Raw genomic sequence first — 17486 nt, forward strand, 5'->3', positions numbered from 1 at the left:
TTTCTGGATTATAGATTCCTGTAAACTTTCCGAGTACTGGCAGACTCCACCAATCACTAAGATTAGGCATTCTAAGTCTGAGATCCTAAAGTTTAATCGGACTTAAATGTAATGTAACAGATATTTTGTGTTTTACTAACAACTTTCACAACTAACTACATTTATGGTATGTTATAAAATTTCTATTTGATTAAAATTTGTTTTGTAGTGAGTATAAATTTAATCAAAGATTGCTTGTATGATATTCGATTTGCTTTGAAAGTTAATTTTACACACCATTAAGTACTCCCAATGGGGAACTGTATGTAATCTACATATTTAAAATTCCACAAATCTCAACTTTTTGAAGTGAGAATTCAATTTAATATTAATAGTTTATCTTATAAAACAGTTTCGTTATCTAAGCAGTTCAATAAAATTTATTTGAATTAAAAATTCATTTTTTCGTTCATAATAATCTGCAAGATTTCTTATATTAAAAAAGCTTCATTAAGTTAGATAAATGCCACTTTGAAGCAGTATATCTTAATTTAGAAAAACTTTAAACGAAACGCAGTTGTTTTTAATAGAAATAGCAAAAAGAGTTATTTGAATTAGACACAATATTACCTGGATAACGTAAGAACTAGTTGCGAAAATGGTGTAGCTTATTTTTTTTCAAAACACAAAATTTAAATACACACGAATTTTATTTAACTAAAAAAAATATTAGACTTGTGTACGTCAGCAACAGTCGAATTCGAGTTCATTATTAAATATGATTATGAATGTAGATTTTTAACAAAAACATGTTGTCTACACTCAAAACTTCTGGCACAGGTTTACGCAAATGTGACGTTAAAAGCTACCTTCTAAAAGTGTGCCGCAAATAACCCCACGCACATTCTGTACCTCCTCCTCTTCCTTCTCGCCGACTCCCCATCGAGTAAGTCTAATATCGCACTAAAGAATTAGATTTCATGTAACCAAGTGACGAACTGCGGGACACACCAAAATCAGCTGTATGTTATGTGGATTTGAACTAATTCTATACCAAAAAAAAAAAAAAAATGCTACCGCATTAAAATTATTTCAGCTCTAATGGGGGAAATTTTCTAGATATTGGATTGTTTCTTCAATTACTTGCTCACCCCTTTCCCGAGGAGGTGCCACTGTGTCTTAGGCACTGGAGGACCAATCTACCCCAAATTTTGGATGTGGTGAAAACAAAAAATTATCAGAAATTTGGGCGCTTGCCGAAAACAAACTATTGTTTACTTCAAAGAGCCACTTCTGTCTCACACTTAGCCACCAACTGCAGCAATAATATTAATAAAAATTCCTATTACGTAATTTTTTATCGAGAATAATAAAATAATATATATTTCTGTTTATGTTTCATTAATTTAAAACCAGTTTTCATTCTTCTGGTTCTCCGGCCATTGGAAAGCAAATTACCAAGTTAATTAGCAGATTACCCATGATAAGTGAAAGATTAGTAAGGTAAGGCCCATTAGTGGACCCTTTTCTTAATTGTTTTAAATTTTCCCTTCGTGGACTCTAAAGATTTGACGGCCCAATCGAAGAAATTAATAAATAGAAAAAAAAAAATCTAAGTTTTACAAAATTAAATATGTAGCCATAGACAAGAGAAGCGGCGAAGACAGAGAAGCTATTCGGGCGCTGAATGAAGTACTGCAGAGTGGTACCATCAGAAAAGAAACCAAGAAAAATAATCTTGAGTGTGATAGGCACAAAAAGTAAAAATGCCAAGATAAGAACAATGGCTGTAGCGATTGTACGATATCGAAGGTCTATCAGGGTTCACTGACATTCAATAGGAAAGTAGTGAAAAAATAGAGGAAATACCTTTTCTAGGCAACGCAACTTAGGAGGATTGGGAGCAGAAAGCATTAAAGCAATCCGTCTTCAGGAAGGCAAGAGATGAGGCGAGTTTGTATGATTAAGAGCGACCAGGCGGTTAGGTGTCATGCAGATGGCGTCGTGGAGGAATGCGCACAACACCAGCTTTGCGAATTGGGATTATGGTAAAGGAAACATTCTTCTGCAATAGTAGAGTAGCAAGAAGACATCAATCTAAAGCCATCCAGTCAACTTGTGGCCATTTTTTTTTAGTGGTTCATTTTAAATCAGAAATATGTTTTTGACTGGGAGGAAACATTTAAAAGGTAGAGAATGTAAATTTCCAATTTCGACGAGAGATATAAAAAAAAGAAATATAGTATATTCTAATAATTTGAAACACTATACTTGAAACTTTTTAAAGCTATTTTTAAGTTGACGATGATTTTCTTAAATATTATTAGCGAATATCTTGTCGCCTGTCTCAGGCTGCAAAAAACTTAAATAATTTTAATTTATTAAAATAAATATATAAATATTATATTTCATACGTTTCGATACTGTGCAGCCGCATTTTGAAACTAAGTTTATTTTAAAGTGTTTAGAAACAGATGCGTAATATTAGAAGCGGTATGATAGAAAAAAGTTAGTTCTGCAACATTTGGCAAGGATTACCAAAGTTATGTCTGGTCGCATTTAATGTTAACTAAGATGGAGGCGAGATCTGTCGTCAACTCAGATTATATTACGCTATAAGGCCTTTAAATCTATTGCATCGTTGTCAATTTCTAATTGGAGAAATTTTCTTTATACTAGAAATTGGTGGAGAAAAGTATAAAATAGTGTTAGCCACTGGCGACTAGATTCTGGGTTTTTGTTTTTGTTTTTTTTCCGCTAGAGGCCAGTTCAATGATACTCTTTGGTGATTGTTGCCTAAAGTATGACTTAAGTGAGCGCAAGGCGCGTTCTATCACTCCTCTCTAACAAGGAATACAGAAATGCACTTGCTTTTAGAGGATTATTTAATTAGACAGTAAAAGTAAAGTAGTAAAGTAATCGTCTATTTTTTCAGGCGGGCTTAACGTCCAACTACCAATTAGGTGTCGTGGACGGAGGCGACTAGCAAACGTACTTTACTATTTCTCAATTAACCATTAAATAAAATCCAAGGCCAAGACCAGGAATCGAACCCAGTACCACAATGCATATTAGCTTTGCAGATCTCGCCTCTTAACCCGCTCGGCTACTGTGGCGCCTGGATTCTTTAATTATCTTAGGGCATTATTTCAAAACACTCGCCACACAAACAGCCAATATTATGAAGCAGTAGCTTTCCTTTAAAACGGTCTGTTTAGTCAATATGAAGCGTCCGCAGGGATTTATGTACCACGATAATTACAAGGATCGATCTTAATTAATCGACTATAAATTCTAATCTTCTTATTCTTATCTTAAATTCTTATTCTTGCAAATTTTGACGCACGAACCATCAGCCAGTCATTGATTTCGCTATCACAGCATTTCTAAAATTTAGGTGATTCATGAGAAAAATATTTTTTTACACCAACATCAAAGTCCATTATCAGAGGGGATCACGGTTCATCGGGTTAGCCAACTGACCACCAACTTTTACACTTTGTCATCTGCTTGTAGGCGATAAAATGTAATTCAGCAAGAGCTACATCTTTGATTACTGCTTAACGCACATCCACAAACCTAAAATAGTCTTTAAGCGTACCCAATCGTATAGCACAATATTTCCCAACAAGATTTCCCAACTACTGTGTAGATTTTCACAAAGGGTAATATTTGGTAAGAGGGTATGCGTGACTTTGAAGTTCAGAGCAGAGCAATAACCTACTAATAACCAATGGTAAACTGGATGAATAATGTTTTAGTAAAAGTACCGCTGAAGAATTATCCAAGGTTCAAATCTCTGCCTTAATATTTTCTCTAGCTGAGAGATTCCATACAGCTCATAGTCCAGGTGATGGACAGCGTTTCCTGTAACGGAAGAACACTGCCCTGTAGTTCACAGGACAAAAAACGACCGGGCGCCAATGACCTCAGATGTGTCATTAAAATAATTTTGCACAGTCACATGAATGGATTTGGGCACAATAGAGAACAAAATACACATTATTTTGTGTACAGCTTACCATTGATGAGCTATCAACAGTAGTTTTACAAGTAAATCAAACGAAATAATTTATTCAAATAACGATATTGAAGGGGCTAAGGCCGGAGAACCAAAACTACAGGAATATGTGAAACTGAATTGAATCTGAGCGCGAATATATGTACGTTCTATTATTTTTAAACAAAGAAGTAGCCAAAATCAACTGGATGAAAATGGTTACTATGTAGTAACAATATAATTAACTAATGATTATTGATAATGATATCAATAATGACAATGATAATTAACTATGATCTTACAAAAAATAAATAGAATTCTAATAATTCTAGAAAGGGGAAAGTATATCTTCTTAATAGTAATAGTGGACGTGGTGATTAATGATACAAAAGTAGTATTATAACTTGTACAAGTTATAGAAGTATAACTTTTAAGGGTATAAATAAACAAATACTAGGCAATCACATTAAATACTTTTACAATTTTCTAAGAGCAACTAATGAAGATTCTTCTTACATCTCGCTATAACTAACTGAGCAAAAAAGTGAAAGTAGTAAATATTCTAAAATTACAGAGACGAGAAAAGAAATCTTTATGAAGTCCCCTGACAACAAATTACTTTACTGAACTGTTAAAGAACTCATGATCTCCTCTTTTCAGAGCAGCAATTTCAGTGCAGTATCAGTCAATGAATGTCCACCGCAGATGTTATTATAAAGAAAATTGTGACTTAAAGAAAGGAAAGAATAAAAAAGTGGTTCAAGAAATAACTTCGGAGTTAACTTGGCTATTCTCTCGAACTCGTAATTTGAGTCAAAAATCAGAAAATTTTATTTTATGCTTTACAAAATGAAAGTCACCCTTCCAAAAGAAAATATTGTTTTTAAGGAACGACGTCTATTATGTCCTAGTCGTACTAGAGCGGCCTCCGAGCGGTTTTAGCGGGGGTATTAGCTTCATAACCGATGTAGTCGAGTAGAGGTGAAGATATTTCTTTGTCGTGGTTAAGTATGCCTACCCCAAGTTTTTCATTTGCTTATTTCAAAACAAGGTTCGTAAAGTTTTCTGCCCGGTAAGCATATTGTTTGATCCCTCAGAACTACGCCTTTTATAAACCTGTCTAAAATAGAAAGGCAGAGTAATTAGTATAAAAGACTTGGCCGAACAATCAACAATCTTCTTTTCTTTCCAACCCTTGTAGAACCTAATCGGGGAATCAGTATTAAAGATTGGGATTTATTAAAGAGGCTCCCAGCTTTTCATAGAACCTCGTGAAACCAACTTTTTCAAAAAAAATATAGTAAACGAAAGAACAAAAAAATCATCTACACACTTAAAATCGTACTTGAAGTAAAGGGATTTAGAATTAAACTTCTGGTTAGACTCCCTGGGGGATTTCCAATAGAATTTCATGTTAACACTTCCAGCATTTTTCCGCGTTTAAAACCAGCTCTTCATAGGAAACACCAACCGCTAATTAGTGGCGTAGATCTATACAATCGGTGATACATCGGAAAATCCTTGGTGGTACAAATATCAACCAATACAAGATAGGAAAGCGAAAAATTACCATCAGGAAAGCAGCAACAAGCTAAGATCTAGTTTGGTATCAGGTTTGTTTCCAGTCTTAGCAACGTTATTATTGGTTTAATATTCGAATAATATGAATTTGGTACCGCCTCTAAGAAAAACCTACTTATTAAGGCAGAAAATAGCCCAGCCCCAAAAAGTAATTTATTATGTCTAGCAACTCGATGTGTACAGTTATTAGAAATTAATTTTAATTTCCTTTATTGTTAAGACATATCAGAATTGAGATTATTTTCACTTTGAGACTCTTTTCTTGGCAAAACTAATGCAAGAAATTTCATAGAAAAGACTCAAGAGGCACCGATATCCGCTAAAATAAGGTTTAATAAGTGAGTCATCACCTGAGAAGCCAAACAAATAGGTACCATTCCATGCAGTGGAACGAAGCCTTATTTTAACGGGAATATAAATGTAAAAACAATTTCTAATAACACTAAATTATTTAACAATTTTGATAAAAAATTTCTAACAAATTTAGTCTCCATGAGCTGCCATTTTTGACACATTTCACTCAATCGTTTTGGATAAAAAGAAAATTATGAATAAATTAGATAAAAAATAGATAGACCATATTATTGAATATACGGAATAATTAAATGCATGGACATGTGCGTCAGATTTTATACATGTTTTATATTGTTCCCGAAATTAAAAATTCAGTCTTGTCAATAATCAACTCGATAAAAAATAAAAGACCTTCAAAAGCAACTAAAGCCGATAATATTAAAAATAATTAATTTTAAGCAAAAGAGATCTCTGTCAGAATATTTAAGCTGACTCTCCACCGAATGGTAATAAAAATAAAATGTTGCTATAAAACTTTAAAAATAACGCCTAAAATTTTAAGAAAAAAGAAAATGAATCGCAGTAATTGTGACGCAGGCAATAAATTCTTAAAACAAAATAGTAAAATTTATTTTCATCATACAACGAAAAACAGGAAATTATTGCTCCAGAAATAAGCTAAAAACTACCGAATAGTTACAATATCAACAATGTTTATATTTATAGAGGATGAAGTGAGGGTGTTGGTCAAGTGATTTATGTGTTATTGTTTAAAAGTATATTTAAAATTTTATTTTTCAATAGCCTTCCATTACATAGCTGAATTCTGAGAGTTATCAATTTTTTTTCAAGCAATACCGATCTCAAAATGTTACATCATCAAGGAATTAATTAAACTCAAGTTTAAATTAACTTTTAATTTCTTTAGAACCATTAATTAAGATAATAAATTTCTTTCTTCAGACTGCTCTTAATCGAATTTGCCAACAAAAATGATTGAGCAAAACGTTTTAGATCTACATTCTTGCAATTGGCACACCAAAATTATATAGAACATTCACCGAACTTTTACAACAAATCTGGAATACTTGTAAAGCTTTCCACTCAATGATTCTGACAAAAACCATATTGTGGCATTTTACTGATGCTGGCAGCTAAGAGAACATCAAATGTGAACCTTCAACGACTTTTTGTTTCGTATGGTTACGTATCATAGATCTGGGATGTTGCAAAAAAAAATTACAGTTATGAAGGAGGATTTGCCCTATATTTTAAAGAAAATTTGGGAACTTTATCTTGCACAGTAAAAGAGAAAAAAATTGTCAAAGTTGGGTGTTTTTCAACGTTACGCTTTTTCGTGCACTTTTTGACGATCAACCCTTATACAACTGTCCTACCGGACAGTTTTAATTTACATACTGGTGTGTCTTAACATCCTCCATTATTAGGTACTCTGTATCTGATTTCAGAAATCGTTCAGTAGGAAAAATCCAGGGATTGACAATCAAAATTTAGCCTCAAAACTGGAAAGCTCTGAAACGTCACCAATATTCCGTGTACTTTACTATGATTACGTTTCTCATTAATTTTTCCTAAATTATTATTCTTCTTGCAATGCATGTTGGATGTGTTATCTAATTTGTTTATTTCACGATTAAACCAAAGCTGTCTGTTGGCAATTAATATTTAATCTAATATAGGAAATTTATTTTTATTATATCGAATTTATATCTCCCTTTACCTTAAAAAGATCTACAGTTGGGGACTTCTCCCACGCAGATTTTGTGAAAATGGATAGGAAATGTATGCCTAACAGGGCAGACTGTGTGGTCCGTCTCTGGCTTGTCAATAGGAGAAGAATAAAATAAAAAAAAAAAAAAACTCTTTATTAACCTCAATTAACCACTTTGTCCCTCATAATTATTTCCTCGTTAAAAAGAAGCAGAAGGCTACCTCTACCAAGGCACAATCATGATCATAAGAATCATTCAGCAAATATAATTAATTTTCTAGGGCAATAAGCACACATAAAATGGACGCTGTCCTAGAGGACTGGCTATTTCAGATATCTGAGCGCCGCTGCAGGTACAACTCCAATACAGATGTTTGTAACTACTTAGCCTCAGCCGATCTACTGGCAAACTCTGGCTTATCACCACTTTATAAAAGTCAGTAACCAATAAAAAATCACTTGAGCTTAAGAGAGCCAATGCTTTGATCTGGGCTTTACTGCCACCACTTGTATAATCCTAATCAGACTGGAGTTGGGTTCAAGAATATTTAGACAACTTTTAAACAATTTTGTCTTGAAGGCTCTTCCTGAATCTTTCGAGTAATTCTAATTCCCATCTTCATCCCAGTCACACCCGCAAAGAAATCTTGTAAATACTAATAATCTGATTCAAATACTTTACATGACATTCGCTGCTCCTTTAATTCCCAACCTAATTTAGGAATGAAATTTCAAAATAGAATTTGAGTTAAACATTAAATTAAAAAAAGCTATAAACTACAAATTGTAGTCAAATTTGGATATTTTTTGGAATATTTAATTCCTCTGAATACCTTACAAGAAAACACAACTTAAATCAACCCAACTTAACTTAACCAAATCTCAACCATTTGCCTTTAATAATTATTTTTCTGGGCAAAGTTTTGAAATTAAGTTTAAATAAAATCTCTGGAGCCATTTTGGAGAAACTTTCAAAAAATTTGATCAGTAAAATGGCACAGCTGGTTGGAAGATTTTTTGGTAAACCTTATTTTAAAGTTTACTCTCACTCCTATGGCACTTTTTAAAAGTTTGTACTTTTTCAATTTTTTTTTTTGTTTTCACTTTCTCTAATTAAGTTATGGTGGTCATCTAACGGCCTCACACAATGTTTTTATTTGTGCTACGATCAGCACGATGGCATTAGAAGTAACGAAGATAGCGAACCAGTAGAAGTAAACGCTTGGAGAGGCGTTACCCAGTGGTAGCACCCCAAAATACAGAACTATTAGTCACTCCCTTCACTACAGAGGAGATCACAAGGCCATTGTCCTTTAAAGCGGCTTATTTGGTTGTCAGGAAGAGTTCTAGAAGAAAGATTACAGGTTGAAGTGCAGTTTCCTGTATCAGGGTTTTGGCTACTTGAGAGGATAAAAGGAACGTTAAGATCTGTATGTATAGTCGGTCGGTTGGAGGCAATAAAATGGAGCGCTTTCTTTTGATCAAAGTATTTTATTAGACTGATGGGATCGAATTCTTTGAAGATCGGTGCGATTGATTGGGCCCTACCGCTTGTCAAGAATAGTTTAGATCTATCGTCTATGAGTCTCTTTTATTTGTCCATAGCGTTGCTTTAGTTATAAAATATAAAATTGAAAATGTAGACCAGATACTGCAATTCTTTCTCTTAAATTGACGTAAGAGAAAACAAAAGAACTGAGAGTAAAAAAATTAAGTAAAACAGATTTCCGAACTTTGATAATTGAAATAATCTTTTTCTGCAACCGTGTAGGAATGTTCTCATTACTCAATTAAAAGCAGCTGTGTAATGCCCAACTTTACCTCACTAGAGGGGAAAAATACCCATTAGGGTCACTTTCCTCACTAGTGAGTGAAAAAAACTTTATTGTGCTTTCTTGATATAAGAAGTTTTGTTATTAAATATTTTCTATAAAACTTTAATAAGCTTATTTAAATTTATTTTATCTAAATAATTAAAAAACGAATATTAAAAAAATTAAATAAAAATTGGAAGGAATATAGAAATAAAAATAATACTTTAATTAATAGATATTTTAAATTATAACAGTTAAAAAGGTTATAGTGTTACCTTATAGAAATTTAAAATGGATTCTAGTGATTCCTGTTTAGTTTTTTTTTTTTTAGTTAATAACCCTAATGGTTGCAGAAAAAATATAATATTTAACTCGAGTGTAAAGTATTTTCCTTACACTTGTTAAATAAATAACTATTAAGTTATACTAAATGAAATCAATTTGAATTCTTTGATTACCCAAAGAGATTTACTAAATTTTATAACTATAACGATACATGAAAAGGTTCTGCAAAGGGCAATTTAATAAAACTAAAACTCTTTTGTTCCTTTCAGGTTTATCTCACATCAAATTTCCTTCCATTTTTATCTTCCTACTGATTAAATTGAATCACATATTGCCTAATAATTAAAGAGGGTTACCCAGGAATTGCAAAATATTTCGCAATTATTCTCACGCAGCCATTACATCTTTTAAGGAAATAAATCTCTATCTTTACAAATACCCCATTAATTTTCCTTTGTATACAATTAAGAAGTATATAAAAATGTTTAGTAGTAACGTTTATATTTTCTTGTAAACAAAATCCCGGACGATGAGAATATATTTGAATAGGAACTAGTAATTAAGAAAGGTATAATGATAAGGACAACATTAGCATGATGAAATCTTAGCAAGATGTATGGGGAGGAGGTAGAGGAAGCAGAACAGCACAGAACTTGGTGAAGACGACTGAGAGCATGTTCAACTAAACCTTGAGAGGTGCAATTCTTAAATATGCAAAATAATAATAATTTCTTGTGTTCCATAATCTGAACTAGAAAATGTATTGTTATAAATAAATAAAGAAGTTTAGAATAATCAATATTTCCGCTCTAATAACGAAGGAGAGAAAAAAATATGCGGAAATGATGAAAATAATCTGATTTTTCTCGCTCTCCTTTAGGAAAGTTGCATTAATAAACTAAAACCAACATCCGAATACCTGCTATTTCAGTGTTGTATGAACACATTACAATATAGAAACACAGTAACTCTGTGTTAACGTTCACATAGCAGCTTAATATGCTGGCCAACTTTCCCTTACTTGGTGTTAGAAAGGTTTCAAATCAGGCCAAAAAGCAACTAGACTTTCTGTCGTATTTTTGGTATACGAGGAGTGGCTGTTAAATAACGAGACTGATGCTGCTACAGAAGAACTATGCATACGCCAAATCCTAACGACCGACAGCTGTGCAGCGTAAAGCCTTCTCTTTCGATTGCAGCGTAAAGCCTTCTCTTTCGATTGCAGCGTCTCACATGTTTGTAGAGAAATCTGTCTGACCGGAGCCGTCGTTTGTGTAAGAGGTGTTAGTTTCGTTTTACCGAAAACATGATACTACACATGTAGTAGAGCAACGAATTGTCATGAAATTTCACATCAAAACTTGGTAAAACCGCTACTGAAACTTGATCTTTTATTAAAAGAGGTTTATAGCGATGAATGTTTAATCACGTGCGCGAGAGTTTTTGAGTGGTTCAAGCGTTTCCAAGATGGCCGAGAAGACTTCGGAGATGATGACCGCCCGGGTCGCCTTTCCAGGTGCAAAACCGATGAAAATATCGATTATAATTAATCAACATTACTACCGTGAGGTACTTGCTTAACTCCGTGAAAGAGTAAGGAAAAAACGACCCGATTTGTGGAAGAACAAGTCATGGGTTCTCCATCAAGACAACGCGCCGGTTCACACTTACAACATCCCAGTTTTAGGCCATCCTCCTTATTTGCCCTGACCTGGCCCCATGTGACTTATATCTGTTCCCTTTAAGTCAAATCTGCATTAAAAGGGACACGATTTCAGTCCGTTGAAGCTGTGAAAGAAAAAGCGGCACGCGTCATGCAGGAGCTGACAGAAAAAGACTTCCAGCACTGTTTCGAACAATGGTAAATTCGCATGGAGCGTTGTAGGGATAGGGGAGGGGTGTATATTGAAGGTGATAATAACTAAATATGTATAAATTTAGAATAAAATGTTTTACAGCTATAGTCTCGTTATTTACTAGCTACACCTCGTATTAGGGGGCGGCACCAATGGTGGAATTAAAATCTCCCCTAGGAAAAATCATTGTCTATCAAACTTCCCTCTTTAGAGTAACATGTGATAACTTCTTTTCCCAAAATAACATTCATAAGAATTAAAAAAATGTAGAGTAAAACTTAAATTTGAGGCAAATCTGTAGAGATACAGAATGGGCAAAGATAAGAGGCCCTCAAAAGGACGATGAAGGACACCCAGATAGAAAGAGACTTACGAGGTCGAACCAGGTTCCTGTTAGCAACAGAATGTTAAGGACAGATTTGGTTGGGAGCTCTTGCTTAAAAAGGCAAAGACCCTTCTAGGGTTGAAAGAAGAAGATGATTTTCATTTCAATTTGTAGGTCGCCTATTAATATAAGAAAGTCTAACCCAATCCTATTTGTGACAAACCTCAATCTGGATTCCAGCATGATGAAAACAATAACTGAATGTAACTATTTCATTTGGTAGAAATGTCATTCAAGTATATCTCCACATTCTCTATCAGTTGGATTCCGCCCAAACTAACTACGTAAGGTGCATATTGAGAGGTTTCAATCAATAGATAGTTACTAATTATAGTTGGCTACAGTTTAATAAAATTTAAGCGTTATTTAAAATAATAAATTGAAAGACTGTCAAAGGGATAGATAACAGAAAATTATTCTTTGACCGTGGACAAGTGAAGGGCAGTTATTATCAGAATTATTGATTGTCCAACATAGTGCACTGTTGGTAACACTGACAGTTTGTTCAAATAGTGGACAGTGAACATAGTGATAACAGTTTTTGACATTTTCATGTGCTAGCCAAGATTGGTTCTAAACGCCACTAACCACTCTGGTATATCTCGCGAACGACAGTCTCTCTCTCTCTCTATAGTATGGTTCGAACTTCTCTAGCGATATGATTGTAGTACATTTAGTAGAGCCTCATATAGCTGGTCCAATAATAGTATTTCTCTCTTTTTGGTTTTATCGTAACTACCTCAGTGTATTCGATGGCCATGTTACCGCCACAGCACATGTAGCATTCAACTGGCCGCCTACACTCGTTTCTTTGTTCTGGACTCCCATGTGTTACGCAGTTATTGCATTATCTATTTCTCCTACTTTTTTTACTCTTCTCTCTGTACATGACTATGATATGATATGATTACCAACTATACTACTTATGCGTGATTTAATTTAATGTATTAGGCGGTATTGATGAACTTCCCCGAATTTTATTTCGAAAATTTAGCATTAGTAAAAACGATAGTTTTAGTTTTTTCCGACCGTTGTTGATTGATGATTTTGGGGAATATCGAGATGCAGTCATAAATACAAAGTTTAAATAAAATCAACAGTTATGATGATATAGCTCAACATTAAACTACACAGACATTTTTACAATACCCTGAACGTTGGTATGAAGTAAGAAAATTTGTTTTTGTATTTATGACCACATCTTGATATTCCCCAAAATCATTATTAAAAACGTTCATTACACTGAAGTGAAGCAGAAGCAAGTTTCTACGCCACTCTTCTCCAGATCTACGCACAAAACGAATTTCGATAATAAAATTTTAAGTAGATCATAGATCTCCGAGCATGAAATATAATCATCAAAATTTACAAAAAATCTCTAAGCCTTTTTTAATAAAATATCAGAAAAATCCTATTTAGTAAAATGTTACGTACGATTGAGATCTATTGTTCAGGCTCCGAAATTCTTATACTTAATCTTTTAATCCTCTTCAATAATGTACAGGAGTTAGTACCGTCCTGTCTTCAGTAAAAGAACTAAAGAGAGAAGCTTGCCCAGTAAGTCCTCTTTTCCTAGAGGTTCCTTCAATAGAAGTTTCAGGTGGAAGACGTTTCAAATAACAGAGACCTAAACGTGTACCAAATAAATATATTTGCCTATTTTTTTAGGCGGGGCTTAACGTCCAACTACCATTTGCTAGGTGTCGTGGACGGAGACGACTAGCACACGTACTTTACTATTTCTCATTTAACCATTAAATAAAATCCAAGGGCCAAGACCGGGTATCGAACCCAGTACCACAATATATCTAATATCTACTAAATATATCTAATTAAAAAAAAAATCTTGCCAATAGATCTGCAGTTAAATCATTGTACACCAAAGAATAGCAATCAAGATGAGGGAATACTACAAGTTGCTGCAACCAACTGTTTCTTAGTGAAGTGGGCAGAATGTTTTTGTTATATTTACAGTTGATGCAACGTTTTGGAAATTTTGTAAGAAATGTCACTGACATGATTATGTTAGAAAGAAAGAGCATTTCTGACCACTTCACCTTTCCTTGCTTCTATTGCTTCTCATTAATATACTTATAATGTAAATTAAATAAAATTAGAATATTTGAAGTATGAATGTCTTCGCATATTTTAATACTAACATAACATGTTGAATAAACTTGTATGCCTGTATTAATTAAGAAACCATTAAAACGCAACTAATTTATTCAGAGAACCGAGAGAGGAAATGTAGGCGTGGCGATTAAAAACGTTTTCGATGAGGAAATTGAAGAGAAGAAGAAAATAATGGTAACAGTTTTTATGGACAAGACATCATGTCCCTCCGCAGTCATGTCACAAGCGATCATTGTGGACAATTTAAAGATTTTGAGGAGGCGATACAATATGGTGGGCGAATGGGTATGGGCTGTCACAGTCCGGCTGGCTACCCACACGGGCCCCCACACTATCTCTCTGTGATCGCTTTCCACTTCTACCAACCTCGGCAAGCAAGTGGTTTATTTCAATCTTCTTCCGTCTTCATCATTATCTAAATTATTATAGAAAAGTAAGAAAACCGCTGATAGAAATAATCATCCCGCATGCGTGAACTTGGCAAGCAAAATAGTTAATAAGGTTTCCAAGAAACGTTTAAAGAAAAATAAATAAAATCATTAGAAAGACCAAGAACTTCCAGAAGATGGTGGAAATGATCCGGCTACCTTATTGGTACCCAAAGTTTCATAATAATCATTTGGATCCTCCTGCGACACGTGATATTTGTGGCATTTCAAATGCGACCTTTTTTACAAATATATACCCTACGGAAATCCTCCTAACATGAACCGTAATTTGGAAATTTCTTTCTCTATAAAAGAAAGTGAAAAAATTCCAAAAATAAAGACTCGATAATATTGTTACGATGCCTAACAGATTTATTAATATATTTATATATAAACAGTTTTCGAAGAATTGAACCGTCATAGAAAGATGTGTTCTAAATTACGTGACGGAAGATTCCAGGACGAAAGAATATAAATAAAAGTAACAGAAGAAGGGAAACATTCAGACCGTTTAGTCATGAGTGACCAATATGTCCGGTGGTACTGACTTGTACGGAGTAAAGGTTGATACGAGAGATACCATCTGTTTCTAATTTCTACACGAACCAAATTAACCCACTTCAATATATTTATATAAATGGTGTGGAGACACGACGATTTGGTAAAAGTGAAAAAAAAAGTCATTATGCAATTAGCATGAATGACGAGGTAATACTTGGCTATATTCATTGTAAGATAGGCTGTTGAAATGATCATTTAATTTGGCCTTTTGTAACTATGACTTCAAATCATTTGAAAGATTTTCAAAATCAAAGTAAGAACCACGTAAATCACTAATTCAACAAATCTAAAAATCACAATCTCTATACATTCTACAAATAAAATTTCTATATAATATTGATCTAAAAATAATTCCGATACTAATCGATGATTTATCTGTTTTAAACTAATATCTTCCTTCTCCTGATATTTGTAATTAAACAATAAGATACTGACTTAATCAAGGTCGATCCACAGAAATTTAATTATTATAAAATACATTATTCAGACTTACAATTTTAGAAGAAAAATTTGTTTGAAAAGAGAAGCAAACTTACCTGAAACAAATAGGAAACAAACAAATAAATTTCTAGTCTCCCAAAATTAATCCTAGAGTTAATTAAAAGAAGAATTCTTAAGATTTTACAAAAAAAAAACTCCAACATTTCTGCATTTATCGCGGCTAAAAATTTAAATTTGCTAAGTCAAGCACTTAATATGGAGAACAGAGTGGTGGCATTGACCCGCATCCTTTTTGACACAGGATCCAAAACAGATGTACTGTTACCATGCACCATGCTTGGCGCATTTACTAGAACCCAGAATAATTGATAGTAACGCAGCCAGAACTCTGTGCAAGCTGCCTCCTAGTATATGTAATAGTAATGCGGTCTTTATGAGAGAACTGTGCCTGTGAACTGGCACTACATGAAAGGATCAGGGAACCAATGAAAACAGATAGCTCATGTTTCTTATATTCTAGAAAGAATAATTCGATGCTGTTTCCCATTCGATTAAGTACACGCTTACCGATGTAAATAAAGTTGGTAATAATTTCTAGTACTTGATGCATTTGCGCGGCAATTAATTTCAAAAATACGTAGCAAGTAAGTAACTATAAACTTTGATGCTTTCACGATGAGCTAGAATGTATTGTGTAACTGGATAGGATTCCCAGCCTAAGCGTGTTAATTTTAACGTGTTGATAGAAGTTCAAACGTAAAAATCTGATATAAACTTACAAATAATTGTATGTAACTGCAGCTCTGGCCATTATAAACGACAAATTTATTTTAAACGTTCAGTTTCAATCAAGTAAGCACACTGATGTTCAGATAAAGTAGATTGTAAAAGCTGAATTGCCTTTGTTCCACTCACTCGTAAGCACAATTATTTATCTCATAGTTTCTCAAAAACCGTAGGTCTACTTGAAGTTTTTCCCGTAATTTTTTTTCCCCCCAAAAAGGAATGAAAATAAATTTCAATATATGTACATTGAAAAATATTACTTCAACTATTAAATGAAGTCGATACAGCTTTTCATGAAAGCATAAAAAAAGAACGTATTTTCTGTCGCACTTGTCCTCAATCGATTTTTTTTTAATTTGAAAATTTAGTAATGTATTTGATTATTGTACAGGCAGTGGAACTTAAACAGAACATCAGTAATAACTTCTAATATCAAAAATAACTAGGCGAGAACACAATCCAAGGGCGACAGTTCACCGAAAAAAGGCTCCAGGAGCTAATTACCTCGGACACTCAATACCTTAAATCTAAAATAATTCAATAACTTTTAAAAGATAATAATAATAATAACATGTTCAGAAGAACGCCTAAAGTGAACATCTAAGATAGATAGATAAAAATGTATTTATTTATTAAGTGAAAATGTATACATATTGGAGTGCCAGTAATAAATATTATAACCTCCAGCAGTCAGTAATAACTTACAGAATTGTACAAAATATAGAAGTGTATAATAAAGGGGAAAAACAAATGAAAAACCCTCAGCTGATAAGAAAAGTTACACTTCAGGGAGTCCTTAACTCTCCTGTGCCTGTACACCGTGTACAGGACCATGCTATAGTCCTCTATTAGTCTGCATAGGTGGTTGTGACTTAATACACACTAACTGAAGAAACCAGCAACGAGGTACTTGATGTAGTGTTCTGCGCAGTCCATGTTGGAGTTAGAGTGTAGATCAGTAATACGGGTGTTGCGGAAGGAAGTTGTGACAAGCCTGAGGAATTTATTTTGGATGATCTGCAGCGAGGCGATATTAGATCGACATGTCCAAACTCCAAGAGGGACTAGCATGAAGTAACATAGGTCTAACCTCAATAACTACCTTGTACAGCAGGAGTTTATTCTCTAGGGTCAGTTTAGAGTCCCTGCAGAACAGCCGGGAATAACACTCGAATGGCTGCCTTGCCTTTATTGACTCTATCCTTTAGTTG

The 17486-nt window shown here is 33.8% G+C and overlaps 1 protein-coding gene across 9 annotated transcripts in view; it reads right to left on the minus strand.

Moving 5' to 3' along the window:
* The window catches only part of Pkn (serine/threonine-protein kinase N), an 82655-nt gene that overhangs the window by 44653 nt on the left and 20516 nt on the right, over positions 1-17486 (minus strand). The window contains exon 1 of one of the 9 annotated variants that reach the window (XM_074118289.1): positions 610-631. The exons of the other annotated variants lie outside the window; for them this stretch is intronic. The gene's annotated coding sequence lies outside the window, so the exon portion shown is untranslated. Of the gene's footprint in view, positions 1-609; positions 632-17486 lie in introns of those variants that run through there. 9 annotated transcript variants of the gene reach the window in all.

Source organism: Rhodnius prolixus, unplaced genomic scaffold (genome assembly GCF_049639745.1).
Source record: "Rhodnius prolixus isolate KJV_2025 unplaced genomic scaffold, Rpr scaffold_2, whole genome shotgun sequence".
Taxonomy (NCBI): domain Eukaryota; kingdom Metazoa; phylum Arthropoda; class Insecta; order Hemiptera; family Reduviidae; genus Rhodnius; species Rhodnius prolixus.